We start from the raw sequence: 20,867 nt of genomic DNA on the forward strand, positions 1-20,867 counted from the left end.
ATGATCTCACAGTTCGTGGGTTCGAGCCCCGCGTCAGGCTCTGTGCTGACAGCTCGCAGCCAGGAGCCTGCTTCAGATTCTGTGTCTCCCTCTCTCTCTGCCCCTCCCCCATTCATGCTCTGTCTCTATCTGTCTCTCACACACACAAATAAATAAACATTAAAAAAAATAAAAGAAAAAAAAAAGCTGAACCTATATCTTAACTAATAGAGTCATTCATCATAGAATGGCAACGAGACTGCTGCTCTAACATCATCCCCAAACCCACTACTTATGAGACACAATATGAGCAGATGAATTACACATTCTCCCTGCTCCCGGGAGCCCAGCCCAGGACCAGAGATGTCATGTACCCGACTCGCTGTGAAGCAAGGTACAGGTCACGAGTGCTTGAAGGCAGTGCAGAAAGTCAACCGCATGGATCGAAAGAAGGGAATGACTATTACTCTGAATGAGGCCATATTTGAACTCAACTTTCAAAGATGGTTAGACTTTTGACAAGTAGAAATGAGCAACAATGCATTCCAGGCAGAGGGATTGTACTTCTCATTCAGATTTGAGATTCCAATCATTCTGAAAATGTGATCCCTTAAAAAATCTCTAGACTGTTATTTTTCCCCTTGTAATACAAAAAATTAATATTGTAAAACTATGACAAAAATGTTTAAAATATTGAAGAGAATCAATTGTTTTCTGAGTCTCTGATCTCCCCATTTACAAAGAAACCCTTGATTTGTTCATTTTAAAGCATTTTGGTGGATTAATTAAAGCATTCCTTTAAGTGCTTTCTTAGGCAGCACTCACTTTCTGGGCTTATTTTGAATTACTCAAGGTGCATAAAGACACTTTAAAAAAGTGTCATTCCTTTAAAAAAAAATCTATAATGTAAACTTTTCACTAACGCAAACAGGCCTCCTTTCTAGTTAGTTTTTCTTAAGGGAAGAAATGATGTCTTATGTTTCTTTCTCATTGCTTCCTGGGGGCCAATATGGCAGTAAGCACCGGAGAAGCTATAAATATTTATCAGTGTGAACAGGAGTCCCGGAATTTGAGACTATGAGGGAGGATGCTGGGATTGTGGATGAGGATAGGACTGCATAAAGGGCCTGGGTGGGAAGAAAAAGTCTGGCAGGTGCATGGTAGTCTTAGGAATGAGCTCCCGAGATATCCGCCCCCCCACCCCCCACCCCCCACCCCAGATCCTGCCAGCAAAGCCCCAGTCTCCTTTTCCCTTCAGGGCACAGGTCAGAAAACAGAGGCCCTGGGGGCAAATGACATTGATAAAAGTTTCAAAGCTACTGCGTCCTAGAGCTGGCTAGCTTTCTCCTGCCTTTCCAAGTTAGCTGATGCTTATCCACAATTTGCTTTTCAAAGTTGTGGTATCCAAAAACATAATAAAAAGAATCCTATGCGGTGTTTGACCTTCAAATTCACATTGTATTCTTTCCTCAGAAAATTAATGCGCACATAACTATATGGGAGTGGGAGCAAAGTCACACGTTGAAACTCCGAAACTTGAAGATGTAAATGCTTTTTATGATGGAACAAAACGAATAAAGTTTGGGGGGGTTCTCCCAACTCAGCAGAACATCAGGTATTATCTCCTTAGCTTCTCCCTTTCCGTAGAGTGACAGGGAAAAAAGCAGGTAGGCAGATTCCCCAAGGAAAAGCAGACAAGAGCAGAAACACTTGAATTCCCACAGGGCTACGTGAGGCTAAGAGTATGAGTCAGAGAAAGAGGAAATCAAAATGGCGCAGTCAGGAGAGCACGGATGGGAGCCAGTTCCTGGTAGGTGGTGAAGAAATGGAGAAGATGGGGGGGGGGGGGAGGTTTAACCAGAGCAGCCATAAACAATCTACTTGAACCCCTCTAACATATTAGCAACAAGGTATATTCATGAGGATGACTTTCTATGGAGAAGGCAACCTGTGGGGCATGTTGGCTCAGATTCTGATCCAAATTTAGTAACTTTGTGTCACCTGGACAGTTTATCTCGCTTCAGAGCCTCAGTTTCTTTATCAACAGAATGGGATCTCTTCCACAGCTAGTGACCTTTGCCTCTTTCAGATGTATAAGATAACAATATTTACATTCTTGAGAGAAATTCAGCTTTTCTGACTACAGTTAACTCCACTTTATCATTAGCTTCTGTGGAGTCCTGAGAATTATTTCCTTTCGCTTCTTTATCACTTAACAACTGGCTAAATTACTCAGTTCACAACCCATTTAATGCTGCAAGTCATATAAGAACCGCGAGAAATGATATACAATGTTACTTTATTTTTCACAGTTGAAAGAGAAAATTGCCCATATATTTAACAAAGAAAATATTTACTTGCATGACTCTAGAGAGGTAGAAATAGTCACATACTTTTTTAAATTGAGTTTAAATTTTCCTGAACTCTCTTCCATAGTTCAAGCCTTTGAAGATAAATTATCCCTAAATTTAGGCCAGAGATTTCTCTTTACTTTGGGTCAACAGCATAGACTCTTATGGTCCAAGCCATAATCATTTGAAGCTTAAACTCTTGGGAATAGTCTATTGATTCAAATCCCTTCTCTTCCCCCACCCCCACCTTCCTTCCCTGCTCACCCCTCCAAGCCTACTCCCCACATAGCAGCTAGAGGATCCATTTGAAACCTAAGTCAGGTCATGTGACTCCTCTGCCCAGAGTGCTCCAGTGACCTCCTGTCTCACTCAGAGTCAGAGCCCTAATTCCCTTCAGGCCCTGACAGGCCCTGCAGGCCCCCTGCTGCCTCTCAGACCTCATCTCCGACCCTTTCCCCTCCCAGACTCTGCTCCAGTCATACTGGCCTGCCTGCTGTTCCCAGGACCCTCAAGCACACCCCCACCAAGAGACCCTTTCAAGTGATGTTCCCTCCATCTGGAACACTTTCCCACCAGGTGGCAATAAGGTGTGCTCTTCCCTTTACCTATTTTATTTACCTATTCTAGATAGTGACCCTCCCTGTTGGTATGAGCACTGGGTGTTGTATGGAAACCAATATGACAATAAATTTCATAAAAAAAAAAAAAAATAGTGACCCTCTGCCTCCATGGCTTTGCACCCCCTGTTATATTTCCTATTTGTGTCTTTCCTGTCCATTTTATCCCACTAGAATATAAGATCTATGGGCTCCGAGGTTTTGTCTGTTAGATTCATTCTTTTTCGTATCTCTAGTGCTTAGAAGTGTGTGTGGCATATAGTAGGCATTCAATAAATATTCATTTAAAAATATGCATACCTCTTTTTCATCACAGGCCATTTTATTTTACTGGACAATGTACAGTCTCTCTGACTCAATAATTTGTATAAGGAAAAATTTGTTTTTTCTCGGCTACATGATGACCACAAAAGATATCTGAAGTCCTCCTGAGATCATTACTGAAAATGGCCAAATTCGGGGCCCTGTGGAAGGGTTGAGCGAGCAGTTGAATGGATGAAGTCCAGGAGACTCGAAGGGCCAGAAGTCCTATGCCGTCACCAATTATGGGGCCATTTCCACCAAGGTGTAGAGCACCTACAAATAACCAACATCTACCTGTCCTCCTGGGAAACTTAGGCAATTTTCCAGACAGAGGTGCTAACTGTATGATCCATGAAAGTGATCATACTGATGTGAAGATCTTCCTTTCTATAGCAAGGCGGTCACGTTATCTTGATTCCATGAGTGTGCCCGTTATCAGATGTCTTGGGCTCGGGCAGTCTGCGTCCCTGTTCAGTTGGCTGAGACATCGGGTGGTGTCAGAAGTACACACAGAGAGGGGCGCCTGGGTGGCTCAGTCGGTTGAGCACCTGACTTCGGCTCAGGTCACGATCACGCGGTCTGTGAGTTCAAGCCCCGCGTCGGGCTCTGGGCTGATGGCTCAGAGCCTGGAGCCTGCTTAGGATTCTGTGTCTCCCTCTCTCTCTGACCCTCCCCCATTCATGCTCTGTCTCCCTCTATCTCAAAATAAATAAACGTTAAAGAAAAAAAAAAAAAAAGAAGTACACACAAAGAACCCTGAGAACAGGGCCCAGAGCCTCTGTGGAAGATTTCAAATGTGGGCTTTGCTACTCCACACTGGGTGAGCCCAGGCAAGCCACTTCACTTCCCCAGACCGCAGTCTTTTCTTCAGCAAGATATGAGTCACAAACAATTCCTGCTTTGCCACCTCATGGCCTGAAATAACCAGTGTGAGAATTTCTCTAAGTATATAGGACTCCATGCTAACCGCTCCATAAATGACTAAATGGCATTACTTGAGTCCTCAGGCTGATTCCTGAAAAGACCAACGGGCATGTCTAGGTAAACAGTCCCACCTTGTCCTGCCCATCCCCAAGAGAATGGAACTCAGGAAGGGAGAAGGCCAGCTTTATGGCGTCAGATTTTCGGTGCCGTACTTGGGGAGTTGTTCATTCACCCACGACCCATCTACTGAGTGCCTACCATGGGCAAGGTGTTGAACCTAAGATCCTGTAGGGAGAACAGACTTGAATATAATCCAGTCTTCTCCTAAAGGCACTCACATAGAATAGTGGGGAAGACCACACACAAACCCCCCAAATCTGCACTATAACATAGAAAGAGGTTTGTCAAAAGAAAGACTCGCTGGAGTGAAATCAATTCTCACGGCCTTTGCCAGTCACTTCGTTCTCTGGGCTTCAGTTTCCTCTTCAGCAAAAGTAAAATAATCACAAGCTGATTACGAAGATCGAGATAGGATATTATTTTGTGTAGGTGCTTTGTAAACTGTGAATTGCCATCCAAGAATCAGTTCTTCTGTCTCTCCTTCCCCTCCTCCTCCTCCTCTTTCTTTTCCTTCCTTCCGCCCCCTCTGCTTCTCCCCCTCTTGCTCCTTATCTCTGTTCTCTCTTTGCTTTGATAGGGGCCCCACTGTGCATCACTGAGACAGTCTCACAATTAGCTGGATCTAGTCTGATCATTCAAATGACAGCCCAGTTGGATATCTTTGATCCAACATGTTTCCTTATTGTATCACATGGTAGCTATGAGTTGCTAATGGATCTGACCCCCGCCTGACTTAGATGACATTTCCCCCCCCAGTTTGTTGCTATACATAGGGTATAGAATTGAATCCAGGTGCATATGACTTTTATTCCCAAGGGGATGACTATAACTGAGGGTGGGGGAGGTGTTTAGATACAAAATGTAAAGTGCTCAATATTTCAAATCAGTTAGCATTTAGGAACAAAACAGGCACACCCACAACTTCTGGGTTCAACCCTTTCCTTTATCCAGCAAAAACTTCAGTTCCTTAGAATTTATGGCAGAATATCAACTTAGAAATAAATCTTAGAGATCAGATTGCTGGAATGTCTGTTTGTTTTTCAAATGGTAAACTGAGGCCCAGAAAGGAGATCTACCTGACCAAGGTCACACAGTTGAATTAGCAACAAAAAGTCTAGAACTCAGATCTTCTGATTCTCATTCCATTTTGTCCCCCTACCCCTCCGGCCAGCCTCTAGGTCCCATGACATGTGGAGACGCAGGTTCTTATTCTTTCTATACGTTCCCCCTCTTTCTCTTTCCCTAGGTTTGGGACATTGCTCCCACTTCCCCTGCCCTAACCACCTCCGCTGAGCACACACACACACACACACACACACACACACCCCTTCTTCTTGAGTCATGCTTCTGACAGCTAAGACTCTCAAGTCTCAAAGTTGGGCTCGTGTATGCCGGGTTTCATGTACCCTGTGCTCCACATTTCTATCCCCACAGTAAGCACGGTCTCATTTAATCTTCACAAAAATTGGTGTAGTGTCATTATTCGGATCTTATAGACTAGCCAACTGAAGCTCAGAGAACTGTCTTACTGGCCCCAGGTCACACAGCTAGAAAGGAGTAGGACCAGGATTTACATCAGATCTAGTACCAGAATCGGTTATTGCCTTATTGCCCCTTTAGCACAGCCCTGACCTTGGGAAAGAAATACCAAGGGGTACTTGGCTTCCAGCTCTTCTGGTGTGGGAAAATGGCACAAGACTCCTGGACTCCTGAACATTTCTGAATCTTTTAACTATACACTAAGCAAAGAGAAGTAGAGTGAGTCACTTTACTCCCCCTCAAATAGGGTAAGTAATAATGCTTCCTTAACAAGAGTTGTGAAAACTGAGGATTAGAATGGATAATGTTTGAGAAAGCACCAGGTAGTTTGTAAAGGACTATATAACTATTTGGTTTCAATAAATGACTCATGATTTTCTTAATCCAAATGTTAATGATGATATTGTTTACACTAGTTTATTATAAGCCTTCTCAAATAGTTTGATTAAGTGGGTAGTCTAAGATAATAAGTGTATGAATAATTAAAGTATTTTAGCGGATTTTTTTCGTCTCACCTCTTGCCAAAGAAGAAGTTGGTTTATAGCTTGTGAATGCATACATACCATGGTGCCATTCCGTTTTCTTAGAATAAGAAAACAAAAACAAAAACAAAACGATCACTGTGGTCACCTTAACAAACATTGACTGAACACATGCTTTGTGCCCCAAGACTGGACCAAATACTCTATTCTTCTTTACCTCATTTAATTATAGAGAGAGAGGTACCATTATGATCTGTATTTTATAGATGAGGAAACTGAAGCTCAAAGCATCTAAGTGCCTTAACTAAGGTCACACGACTGTTAAGAGAAAATGACAAGTTTTTAGAGGCTACGCAATATATTTGAAGTTACTTATACCACATCTGTCAAAACAAAACTTGTCAAAAACTTCAGTGGCTTGCCGTTACGGTATCTAGCAAAATGGATCATAAGGAAAATGTTAAAAACTGACTAGTAATTCATGTGTGTGTGTGTGAGAGAGAGAGAGGCAGAGACATGGGAAACGGGGGAAAAGCATACAAAAACTTAAGCTAAAGAAGACTGCTGTGGGGGCGCCTGGGTTGCTCAGTTGGTTAAGCAACGAGCTCTTGATTTCGGCTCAGTTTGTAATCTCACGGTTCATGAGTTCGAGCCCACATCAGGCTCTTCGCTGACAGTGTGGAGCCTGCTTAGGACTCCCTCTCTCTCTCTCTCTCTCTCTTTTTCTCTCTCTCTCTCTCTCTCTCCCTCTTTCTCTGTTCCCTCCCCCCGACTTCTATATCTCAAAAATAAACAAACAAACATTAAAAAAAAAAGAAAAGAAAACCACTGTGAAATGGAAGTCTAGGTCTGCACTCTTTCACATAGAGAGATATCGCACACTACTAACTGATTCATTGACCCCCAAATGATTGAGCACTTACTATGTACAAGGACAAGTGTTCAAGTCTACAGGTTAAGAACACGAACTCAGAGAACCTCCTCCTCGGACCTCATGAACTCCTAGATAAATTGCCAGATAAATGCACTTAAATCATTGTGTGCAACACTTAAGTAAATTGCCTCTGGGGTGTGCTCAAAAGTTGGTCCTTATCTGAAGTGCTCTTTTATACAATTGCTTAAGGAAAGGGATAAAGGAGAATGTCCAACATGTGGAAATAAAAAAATAGGATTAGGGGAAGAAGGTGAGTTACTTAAATTGGTGAAGACATTGGGACATAGATACTTTTATTTTCAGTAGAACTTGGAGCTCTTTGCAAAAAAAAAATCCAATGTCCCAAAAGCTAAATAAGGCAAACTGGGCCTCTGATTCCCCAAGGTTCAGATTAAGAGCCCAACTCTTCCGTCGAGGACAGGAGGAATGAGAGACTGAGTTTCCATTATAAATAACCCCAGAGTTCAGTCAATAGCAATTTCTTTTGAAGCCTTTTAAGAAACCTGGGATGAAGCCAGCAGAGAGGTACCCACTAGGCCCATCCAGGAGAACAGGGAAATATCTAGAGCTGATTTCACTTTGCATAGCATTTACTGCTACAGATCACAGCAAGACAAAGCAGCCAATGGTGGCAGAAGTGTCCCCTGGCTGGTGGACCCTGTCGTCAAAATTTCTCTTCTCCACCACTCAGGCAACATGGCGTTGGCTTCCCTCTTGTAGTGTTTTTGCACTCCCCCTCCTCAGGAAGCAGAAAGTCTTGGAATTAGAAGCCTTGACATTCACATCCCTGTCTATCCAAGTAGCAGCTCTTGCCACAGGCAGGTTAACTCACCTGTGAATTTCCTCATCTTGCCATGTGGCCTGCTTCACAGGGCTACTTGGTCACTCAGGTGACACGACAAAATGCCAAACACATTGGGAAGTGACCGAATGTCCAAACGTGAAGGAATAAATAGCTTAAAATATAAAGGATTTGAATACAGATGTCCATACCCATCCACAGTTGAAAACAAAAATGAAACTAATGAATAAGGCCTACGAACTCACAGATAGACACCTGGTCTACTTAGAATGGAACCTGAACTCCTTGACTGGTTTTCAAAGTCCTCCCCAAGATATCCCCAACCCTTTTCTCTATAACTGTCTCTCTACGTACCCTGTATGTCTCTCACAGTCCTCTCATAGTAACCACCCAGTGATTCAAGAGCCCAGTTCTTTAATACCTTCATTTATTTGTTGTGTTACTTCCACCTCCTGGAACACCTTTCTCCTAAATGGCTATACATCCAAACCTGCTTGAATGCAACCTCTTCCAGAAAAGAAGTTATCTCTGATATTCTCTGTTGTAAGTCATGCCTACTTAATCCAAACACCCCCGGCATTTTAATTTGCACCTCATATTCTAATGATTTATATGCTTGTGATTTGTCGATTTCCTTGAGAAAAAGGATTATGTCTAATTCTTCTTTGTTTCACTTACCAAGAAAATAATACCAGCTAGTGGCTGAGACTGGTCAAGCACTTAACATGTGTGACCTCCCTTAACCCTCACAGCTAACTGAGGATACTTGTACTTGTAACTTGATACTTGTATCTACCCTCGGCCTGCAAATGAGAAAATGGGAGATCAGAGAGGTTAAGAAAGCTGCCCAAGCACACAGCATTAAGTGGTAAAGTCAAGTTAGAAAATGGGGATTTCCAGTCTAAATCTATTTTTCATGTCCGTGCCTTCAATGACTGCCTGTTCTTAGGATAGGAAAGACTCAATAGATGCCTATTCACGAAGTAAATGAACAAACAAAGAAAGCACGAATCTTCAAGCATACACATTCCCATTCCATGCACAGAACTTCACCTTCTCTTTCAGGTAGTGGCCACTCAGCGAACATTCGCTGAATTAATGACTGGAGGAAGCAGTTCTAGAACAGATGTCTGGGGGACTGCTGAGTCCAGAAAGATCTCAAAGGGGAGTCATTCACCCATTCCTTCAGCACTGACTCATCATTCATTCATTCTTTCAACACTTATTAAAAGGCTGCTATGTACTGAGCCGATGGTATAGGAATGAACAATAAGTCAGCCATGAGTCCTGGTCTTTGGGTGTTTACATTTTGATAAGATGAGAATCGACTGGTGCTTTCCAAGTCTAAAAACAGGCATTGGCAGAGTAAAGACAACTGAAGGGAATGACCAACATAATGTTCAGAGGTGAGTGGTAAGGATAAGTCTGATGCTGAATATGAAGAAGTCTTCCTTTAAAGAGGAAATTCAGCTGAAGATCATGAAGATAACTGGATGACTCACCCATCAAAATAGGAAGCTGTGTCTGTCTGGTAAGGAAGATGGTCGCATCGAGGTGGCAGAAACCACGAAGATCCTGCTCCGACACTTACCACAGTAGACATCACCCTTGCTACTTGGGCTACTGTGTGTGGAGTGGAGGACCTGTTCACTGGCCAGGGCTGGAGGGAGGCAGTGCAGGCTTGTGGCAGGAGAGCCCAGGATCTCAGGGTCACTGGCTCACTCCGAACGAACGCTTCCTCGTGTAGAAAGAAACTCTGCAAATTTGGGCACATGTAAGAGTGGGGAAACTGACAATTCCTCTTTCACCGAGTTGTAAAGTGCATAGAACAATGCCAGGCTCATAGAAAGCCCTCACAAAAGGTTAGCTATTTTTACTGTGCTTCCATCATTGGCTCTAATTGCTGGTACTTTCGAAGCGAAAAATACCCAGTGAATTCTAGAAGGGAGAGAAGATGCTTACATTTTACTTGGGTATGAAATAAGAGTATAAACCATACATCTTGCATCTCGTGAAAACTTTGTTTGTAAGATAATAGTTCCCTCATCAACCCAGGGCCTGGCTTCTCTAAACTGCCATATCGTTGTCTCCTGCAACAGAAGTCCAAATGGATCATGATTTTTCAGATTTGGGTACTTTATCACAAGATGTTAAGAGGAGCATTGAGTGATTCTGCTAAAGCCACACAGTTACATTTTCTTTTACTTTACCAGACTTTTGCTTCTATCAGAATTCATGTTTTATTTTTGGTATATAAATGTTACTCTACCCTACAAAGTAGGTATTTCTTTATTAAAACAAACGTTAGCTTAATACATGTATTTCTTTCCTATTAAAAAAATCCAAAAATACATTTAAAAATATATGTGTTACAATTGTTTATTTATGCAAAGAATTACAAACAGATCGAGCTCTACTGCAAAAAAAGTTCTGATGTTAAATTTTGCAGCTGGTCTTTTTGTTTTGTTTTTTTTTTTTTTTTCCAACCATTGGTTCTATCGTACCCCAAAAATGGATCTCTCATTTTACATGGGCTTTGATCAGGGAAGCAATGGCTCTCCCACTGGCAACTCTTAAATAGCCAAGATTAATTACAAAGACATAAATTCGAAAGTAGCAAGACAACTCTTTTGACTTCTTCGAAGTGTTGCCAAAGAAAGTACAAGATTTTCATCCGATACATTTTTTTTCCTTCATTGATAATAAGGTGTTTCCTTTTTTGTTAATTCAATACTTCTGTTGTAAAGAATAAGAATCATATACTAGACAACTCAGAGGTTATCACTTAAAAGATTTCCAGACTTTCTCTTAATATAAACATGTTTTAGGACAACAGTTTTAAAAATTATGACTAATGAATAAATACGTTCAGAATGTTATTTATTTCTATTTATTTACTTATGTTTACATATCAAACATCACAACTTACTGCCAAATGCTAGCGTCTTCCTTTGCCATGTTTTTTATAAGATGCATTAGATAGGAAGAACACACCAGTAAATGGAGGAGATACTTCCCAAATTGCCTGATGAGATAACTAAGTTGAATAACCAAGGAACTCCAAAAAACAAAAAACAAAAAACAAAAAAAAAAAACTCATCTCAACTTTGTTCCACACCTGCGGCAGCCACATAAAATGGGGCTTGTCAGTGCGTGGGGCACAGGAATGGGTTTGAGATAAGCTAAAGAAGGTGGTGGCTGTGGTGAAAATGGCACAGGATATGGAGCCAGGAAGACTGGGCTCCAAATCTTGACTCTACCTCACTGGCCATCTGCCTTCTGAGCCTCAGTTTACTCACCTGAAAAACCATCATCTTAACCCCAACGTCACAGAGTCCCGGGGAGCATTCTAATATATAGTAGATGCTCCGTAACTAGCATTCTTATGATGGGGATAATTTTGGTATATTTGCATACAGATATAATTAGACAGTGCTCGTAGTGTACGGATATCTAAAAGGCATGTTAGCAGTCCTTACTCCACAAGGTTGCTACATGGGTTGAGGGAAGGCTGACACATTCTCCTGTTCCATAAAACTTTCTGTGGTACCTACTCCAAATCACACTGGAGAGACCATCACTCTCTGGGCATACTCAACAGATTATCATTGCTAATGAAGAGTAGAGCACTCGACTAGTTGTAGGGAGACCTGTGATTTAGTCCTGACTCCATCTTGGAAGGGCTCTATGACCTTGGCTCAGTTGCCTCCTCTCTCTGGACCTCAGTTTCCTAGTTTTAAGATGAGGAAGTCATCTGGAAATCTTTTAGTTCTAAAACCGTATTAGGTATTCAGATCTCTGATTTTCTGACTCAGGCAGAGGTTCAAAGGGAAGAAAACCTGTAGACGTGACTAAGGTGCTGGGAGAGATTGACCCTTCATCTTGTGTCTGAAAAAGTGTGATAGTGACCTGATTTTTACATGCTCTCTTAACAGCTAAAGTTAAAGTAGATCAGATCAAGTTCCTTTCCTTGTGACCAAGAATGACAGGGAAATGTTGAAAACGTTTCTCTAGTCTTAGCAATAGAGGTATACTACATGCAGTGTACAATTTTGTCTGTTCACAGTCCTAACCAAGGCCTTACATACGGGTTGGGATTTGGGGTATAGTCTGTGGTCATGGATCCACGGAGGTCACCAATCACACACAGCCCCAAATATCTTTGGTAAGTGCATTCTCGCTGTGGTGAATCCCTTCCTATAACTGGACCAGAAAATAAATCCAAGTTTAAACTATTCCTCTTTTCAAGCTAACCAACCATGAAATTGTCCACCTTGGGAGTCAGAGAGATCCCAGCCTAGAGCTATCAAAGAAGGAGTTCAGCAAAGAAGGAGTTCAATGGACACTTTGTTAGACGTGTTATCTTGGAGACTCAAGTATGGAGTGACCTCTAAAGAACCTGAACTCCAGACTTTATGACTCTTCTGGTTCTGTTCCCTCTTACCAGGCTGATTCTGAGCTGATTCTGGGTTTTACCTTTATATCAAAAAAGAGAGAGAAATGAGTTGTTCAAACCTGTTGAGGAAGAGGAAAAAACCAACTCTGCACATGAGCTAGTTGAGTCTTTTAATGCTAAAGGCATCAGTATTCCAGGATTCCGAGCCATGGGGTTCTGGGTAATAAAGGTCAACTAAATATGGATGACGGCATTGTGAAAAAAAAGTTCAGCTGAGGTGACTGACATGCCCAAACCTGGACCTGGCAAACAGGAGGGAGCAAGATCACCTTGCCAGTATTTGTTATGGTACCTGACAATTACCTGCCTGCTTACTTCTCACTGGATCCTCTGAGAATTCAGAGACCCAGTTTATACCTAGCTCAGTGCCCATCGCTCGAAGCATTGTTCTATAATTTAATCCGGTCCTTCTCATTTTGGCATACCGCCTGCTCCAGCTCAGAAGTTAAAAGGTTGCACTTCCTTAAAATTTAGCATTTCCCAACTGAGCCTGCATCAATCAACCGATTAGTACAATTATACATGTACTGCTCAAGACTAAACACCAGCTAATGATCGCTAGCTTTGTCTTATACCAGGATGGTCTCTCTTGATCCAGCTGGGAACTGACCACTTGAAAGGAGGCACATGGGAAGATCTGAAATGCAACTGGGAGAACACCGTGTCAAGCTGTCATAGTCGTTCGAGGGGCAACCTTGGCAGCGTCTGGCCAGATCTGGTAAGTTGGAGGAATTTTGAACTGCGGGGTATGCATAGTGACTCAAGATTTAAAGAGTGGCGTAGTAAAGGAGCTAGTGAGGTTTCCCACCTTAACTCTCTTGCTGGGCACCCGCACCCCCTCACTTCTCTGATTCCCACCACTCACTGGGGGTTTGTGTTGATTTGCTGGCTGGGTTAAGGAGTAGTGCTATCCAAAGCTGGTAGACATAGCAGCTTGGTGTGTGTGGATCCGAAGGGTTAAGAATGTTTTCAGGACTCACCCTGGCTTCAGGGAGAAGAACCCAAGGCCCCGAGGGAGGGAGGCCCATCCCTAGAAGGATTGTACCTGAAAGGCCGGGTCCATGCTTTTGTTATTGCAGGGCAGGGTGTTAAGGCCTGGCTCATCCCAGCATTCTCTTTAAAGAACCACAAATGGGTGGTTACGCCATTAGTTGGAAAGCAAGGCTCATGTTTCTCCTCCTGTCTGCTCCTGTCTGAGATTGCTGTGACCTTCTTTGTTTGAAGAAAACTATTTGGCTCTACACTAAAATATAAGTCTCGTTAACCATGCTCCTTCCAAAGAGTACAGTCCTAGCCTTCTCTTTCTGCGCTCTCTCCTCTTCCTTCGCCTCTGTCTTCCTTGCGGTTGTTTAGGTAATGGTACATGTTCAAGCAGGGGATTTGAATGTTTAACGTGGTCACCAGAGAAGCCCACACATAAGGGTTTTGAGTCTGTTCGTGAAAGAAGGGGAAGTGATCCTGGCCATTGGGTGGGTGGTGACATCAAAGAGAAGCCTGTGCTGTTCCCTACAGTGTGGCTGGGATTTTTCACTCCAAGAAGAGGATTAAACAAGAGAGCTTTCCAGGAAAAGAGTGATGTTTCTTTTTTTGCTTCTTCTCCCTTCTTTTCCAAATCCATTCAGAAATATAAGTATTTGATACCCAGAGACCAAATTCATTACGTAAAGAGGTCTAATGCTATTATGGAAAGCTAACACGAAAACCACACTTAATGAAAATAGCAATATCCAAATATTTTTTTAATGTTTGTTTGTCTGCTTGTTTGTTTGGAGCGAGCATGTATACAAGGGATGTGGGGACAAGCAGAGACGGAAGGAAAAATTCTCAAGCAGACTCCTTGCTATCAGCTCAGAGCCCAACCTGGGGCTCAATCCCATGAAACCATGAGATCATGACCTGAGCTGAAATCAAGAGTCGGATGCTTAACTGACTGAGCCCCCAGGTGCCCCAATATCCAAACATTTTCATATCCACTGTGTTGATCCTATGAACAACACGGTAGGGTTTAAGAGGGCAAGTATGGACAATATCCCGGTTTTTCATGGAGAAAATCAAGGTCAGAAACGGAAATTCCTTCCTTGCCCAGGGTCATACACCTGATAGACAGAAGCACCCAAACAGAATCATTTTTCTGACTTTAGGCTCATCATGGTTTTCTTCCTTTTTTTTTTTTTTTTTTTTTTTTTTTTTGGTACACCTTGCTGCCTCTTCCCACACAAGAATCTTTTAAGATTAAGTCTTTAGACTCGAGAGTTGGGTTTATGGTGTTACTCAAAGGACTAATAAAATGAAACTTTGAGAAGATTATACTCTCATCTTTCTTTCTCTGCACAGTGTCTGAATATCAAGGAAAAGGATTATTTGTTAAGGCTGCTTTGAAAATTCGCTGGCCCACAATTACTTGACTAATGCCAGTAGTAAAATCCTGTATATCAAAACCACACTCTCTTTTTGTTTTTTCTTGGCTCATTACTTGTCTTAGCTGAATGGCCAGCTATGTGTGAGTTGACTGGTAGGAAGGTTTTCTGGGAGCAACGACTGGCTAGGAGGTTTCTGTTGAGATCCAGGTAGTAACTTTAGGCAAGTGCATACCTGTTATCAATGAGAAGGTGAGATATGGAACACACAATAAGCCTGTTGGCTCTGCCCATAAGCTTTGTCCAGCAGAGTCTAGACTGATGACCACCTGGATCGCCTCTGGAATCCTGGGAGAAGAAATAGTGACCGTTGATCAGAAGCTAGGTCTACTACTGTTGAAAGTCCAGGATCTTAAAGAAAACCAACCAATTTGTTGTTTTCTAGTTCCTACCAAAAAGACTGAGATTTGAGGACCCCCTCTTCCCCTCTCTTCTCCTCTCTCACTCATTATTAGCATCATAAAATCAACCATGGATGAGACCTCAGAGAGATCAAGATATGGTAGAAGGCATACTTGTCTGGGATTGTGAAGTCTCTGCTTTTCTCCAGGCTCTGTGTGGTCTCAGATGAGAGAGTTGACTTTGTAAGTGTCAGCACCTCCATCTCTCAAAAGGGGAGTTGAACTGCATGGTCTGTGACACTTCCAGGCCTGACATCCTAGGATTCTCTCTAGACTATCAGATTCTGGTCTAAACCTGCTTAACCAAGAATGTCAAAGGATGCCCAAGCTTCTCGTCTTTAATTTGCCTCTCTCTTGGCAGGATGGTGCAAGCAGGGGAGTTGCCCCTCTTCCCCATGGTATTTAGAGGTCTCACTGCGATCACCTAGCATCCAACCCAATCCTTCCCTCTGCCAATGACCTTGAGCAGTGGCAAATGAAACACGCAGATACAACAGGAAACCCTTGATATGGAGGGCTCTTATTTTAGAGAGGAGAAAAGCGAGACGAGGAGTATAAAACCCAGTCAGTCCCTGAGATGGGCCAGGACTCCAGCCCAGTTGAGTGCCTGTTCCATAGCACTACCATGCTGGAGATGGAGATAGATAGATAGATAGATGATAGATAGATATATAGATAGATAGATAGATATTCAAGCTCTCACTTGGTAATACCTTTTGTTCATGACTCTCAGAGTCCAGAGTCCAGAGGACTGAGTTTACTAACTCAAATCCAGTGATTATCTACCTTGTGTTCTTATTCTATGTCCATTCTAACTCCTTCCACCTTGTTTTTTAGTGGGCGGGGGGGGGGGGGGGCGGGGGGGCGAGGGGGGCAGGGAAAGCTGTCAGGTAAAGTAAGAAAGAAATGAGAAATAGACATTAACAAATAATTTCTGATTTGAATATCAGTGTAGTGTACAAAATCAGAAAGCAAATAAGTGAAGGTAAAAATAAAACCTCTCGTGATCCCATCGTTCAGCAATATCCACTGTGAACATTTTGGTGAGTTTCCCTCCAGTCCTTTTTTGTATACATATGCGAGTATATTCACTATCAATATTTTTTCATTGGTATTTCAAAGGGGTTTTAGGACTTACCACTTTACACCTTTGGTCTTCTATCAATTGTATACAATCTCATTCCTATAATTCCGTATCATTATGGCGGTTATCCTTCCTAGTTGAACCCTGATTGATAAGAGTATGTTGTTGAAACTCCTAACACATGTCAGGCCTGAATTTTGGAACTGGCTTCCCCACCTGGACATACTCCAAAAAGGAATTTTGAGGCATTTGACAGTATGTTCCAAAACAGCTCCAGGGTTTTTTAAAAGTCACCCATTGACTATCACATTTAACATGGATTGAACATCAGCTATGCATGTCAGACATTGTGCTAAGTGATTTACAGATATTATGTTACTTAATCCTAACTCCCCGGGGATAAGTAGATTATTGTTTCCATATTACAGATGAGGGACGTGGGGCTTAGGGAAGGTACATTGCTCAGAGTTGCAGAGCTAATAAATGGTAGAGTCATGCTTCAAACCCAGGCAGTTGGTTCCAGAGTCCATACTCTGGGCTCAACGTTAAATTACTCACTAACACACCAAGCTGGAGAGGACTCACCTATTGGAAGGGGGGCAGGGTCTTGGGGCAGCCACTTACACTGTGCGTAAACATAACCTGGCGAGATGAGCTCCGCTGAGGAAGGCAGCAGATGTGCTGGAGTGAGCACTGGACTCAGAGTCAAACAGACATGGGCTCCAATCCTACTCTTCCAACATGCCAGCTATGTGACCCTGGACACGTCACTGTCCTGTCTGAGCATCATTGTTCTTTCTCCTCTATGAAAGAGAGATAATAGTATTAGTCTTAAAGGTTGTGTCGAGGATTAAGAATGACAACACGTAAAAGCACCCGGTGTGTTTCCAGGCAAATAGCAAATGCTAGTAGAATTTAAGAGAGTCTGAATCTGAGCAGAAAGTTTCAAGTTGAGACCTGGTTCTTAGTCTCGGAGCAAACACACTTGCCGTGTGATTTTGAGCAAAGATCCTGGGGCCTTTCTAGGCCCAAGTTCCTCATCTAAGAGGTGGCTGGACTAGATGATCTCTATGACCCTGTCTAGGAGCTGGGCCTTCACTGGTCTTTAGAGGAAGGAATGTGGCACACAGTGCCTTCCTTTCTCGTATAAGTCGGAAATGAGGCCGAGGTTCTCTGAGTACAATGGGCTTCTGGGCCCCTCTGCCCTGTTCTCGACCAGAGCCAGGCACTTGGAGCTTTCTGACATGTCTGAGACCTGACGAAAGTCACAAATATTTCTTAGAAAGAAGGGGTGAGGTAGCGACTGCCGGGATGTCGTTGCTTTTATTAGCCCTTCTAGGGAAGGAGGGCCACAGCTTTATAATGTTCTGAATGACGAGAGAAAATAACTCCTTGACTTGCTCCAAGGAATACAGTTGGGAAATCACAAAGCCGGACGATTCCTGGCGTTTCTTACACTGAATCATACAACGATTCAGTGTAAGACAACCACTTGGGTTTTCACTGGCGGGCTCCTAGAAGCTAAGCCCTGTGGGGAGTAGAGAACTGACAGTCTCACGCTAAAGATGCCTCTCGTCGGCCTCCATCAAGGAAACATAAACCAAGAGTTGAAGAGCGTAGACAAGTCTTGTTAGGATCCCACAGAAAGGATAACTGAGGGTTTTTTTCCCCATTTCCCTGACCATGCCTCATTCATCTCTCCTCCTCTCCCAGATCTCTAACTGAGGAGGGTCCCAAGGCTCAGCCATCGGACTTCTTGTTCTGCGCTCACTTCCCTGGGGTTCTTATTCAGTTCCACAGTTTTAATAAAATCTTACCGCTGACAACTCGTGGATTTCTATCTCTGGCTTAGATTTCTCTCTGGGACTCCAGACTCAGGAATCCAGCTCCTGACCAGACCCCATTTTCTGACTGTCTATTTGGCTGCTCTAACTGAGCCATCCAAATTCGAGTTCCTCATGTGCCCCGAACTCCTTCAAATCTGCTCCACCTGCGGTCTTTCCCTTTTCGGTAAATAACGATTCCATCTGTTATAGTTGTTCAGACCAAAAAAAAAAAAAAAAAAAAAAAAAATGAAGCCGGGCTTGCTTCCTTTTTCTCCACAACCCACAAACTACCAGAAAATTATATACAGAACATTACATACAGAATATTCCTCACCATTTCCTAGTCCAAGCCGTCATCACCTCCCTCCAAGATTATTATAATAGCTCCCTAAATGGTCTCTATGTTCCTACCTTGCCCGTCGGCACAGAGAGGCTAGAGGGATTCTGTGACAATAAACTTGGGCTCCTGCCCAAGCCGTCAATGGTTTTCCATCTCCTCCAGAGGAATAGAAAGAGCTTCCAGTGCCCAATGGGGTGTATATAACATACTCCCCTTTCCTCTCTGTCCTCTGTCAGTGCCCTGCCCTCCTTCACTCTGCTCTGGTGGCATCTTCAGGAGCAGCCAACGGGCATGCACTGGCTCGTGGCCTTGGTGCCTACAGTTCCCACTGCCTGGTACCTCTTACCCCAGATAGCCAAATAGTTCCCTCCTTCACCTCTCATCAGTCTTTGGTGTAAGCTATCTGGTGGCACCTTCCCCAGCACCCCATCTCACACTGCACCCTGCTGCCTCTCTGCCCTGCTTTCCCCCCTTTGTAGTATTTATTATCGTCAAAGCCATTTCGTACTTACTATCCAGGGTATTGTCTGTTTCTCCCTGCTAGAAGGAAACTCCAAAGGACAGTGGAGCACACTGATGGGCGTTCAGTAAATATTGGTTGAAGAAATGGGTGGGGTGGTTGGCCAAAGGCTTTATGGAGAAGCCCAAGTTTGAGTGACCCTCTGAATCACAGGAGGATCTGAGCGACCAGAGGCTGAGAAAGGAGTGCTCAGGATAGAAGGACACTGGGCAGAGGCCAAGTGGGGTCTTCATGGGATGGATAGGGTCAGACTAACTGACTTACTCTTCTTCAGCCTTTACTTACCTGGTTTTATTTCTTCCAGAGCACCCAGCGTCTCTCTTTAAGTATGTAGCAAAAATCCCATGGCTGCTTGATATAATAGAAAGCTCATGGATGGAATTCAGAGCCATAGCCCTAAGTCTAGAAGTGTGCCCCGGGACTAGGTGCTTGACCTCTCTAACCCTCTGCTTGTTCATCTGTCAAAGAAGGAAAACAACACGGACTTGGGTTCTCATGGGGCTGTTGTAAAGATCAAATGAGGTAACGGGTGAGAAAGTGCTTCACACTTCGAAAGCTGGACCATGTAGTGGGGATTAGTGAAATGCAAGTGTGTGTCACTGAAATAGTCACTCTGACTCTCATATAGATTATCTAACTCAGTGGCAAGGAAAGGAGGGGAGGGAGTTCCAAACTGGTGACTAATTCAAGATACGCTTCATCTGGGCTTTTGAATACAGGAGGGGCATGGGAGGAGGGATTGGAAGATGTGCCTTCCTGAGGACATGGCTAGTATCCATATGAAGTGTTATTTGTTCCCCATGCACCAGGTTCTGGAGATTACTTCTCCTTTCATCCTTATGTACATTTGTGGGTTGGGTGTTATTACTGCCTTCTTTAGACATAAGAAAGCCGAGGTTCCGAGAGGTTAAGTAACTTGCCCAGGGTCACACAGGTATTTGTGTTAGGGTCCAAAGAAACCAGCTTTGTTTTAAGAGTCTTTGTGTCCTGTCCATAAACTGCCTTTTCAGAGACCTTGCTGCAATGAATTGAGCAGCTGACAGTGCTGCCTGAGTGGCCTGAATTTGGGCAAGTAAATAAATAAAACATTCGGGAGCCCACACAGATTAACAGGCTCTAAGCTATTAAACATAAAAAAGGTGAAAAGGAAGGTCCATGTGCCAAGCAAGTGTGAATCCAAACCCTTTTTTAGGGCACTGCCTCGTGCTGTGAGTGGTTTTGTCACAGCAGCACATGGTAACAATTTAGAAGAAACCTGGATTTTGAGCTAAACTTCCAGTAAGAGCATAAGAAAATATAGCTAGGGAACAATGCCTACTGGTTTTCCTAAACATCAGATTTTTTTTTTAATGGAGTGGGGCGCCTGGGTGGCTCCACCCCTTAGGAATCCGATTTCGGCTTCGGTCATGAGCTCTAGGCTCATGAATTCAAGCCCCACATCGGGTTCTGTGCTGACAGCTCAGAGCCTGGAACCTGCTTCTGCTTCTGTCTCCGTCTCTCTCCGCTCCTCACCCACTTGTGTTCTGTCTGTCTGTCTCTCTCTCTCAAGAATGAATGAATGAATAAATAAATAAAAATGTAAAAACATAAAAAAAAAAACTGTGGCATAAGCAATGGCATGACTTTGGGGATGATTAGCATCCTAGTCTAGGTTTATTTAGTTGTTTGCTTGTTTGTTCGTTAGAGTATAGGGGACACGTAGAGTATAGTATTGTGTAACTAATGTTACATTCGTTTCAGGTGTAGGACACAGCGATTGGACAAGTCTACAC

Source organism: Panthera tigris, chromosome C2 (assembly GCF_018350195.1).
Source record: "Panthera tigris isolate Pti1 chromosome C2, P.tigris_Pti1_mat1.1, whole genome shotgun sequence".
In the NCBI taxonomy this organism is placed as follows: domain Eukaryota; kingdom Metazoa; phylum Chordata; class Mammalia; order Carnivora; family Felidae; genus Panthera; species Panthera tigris.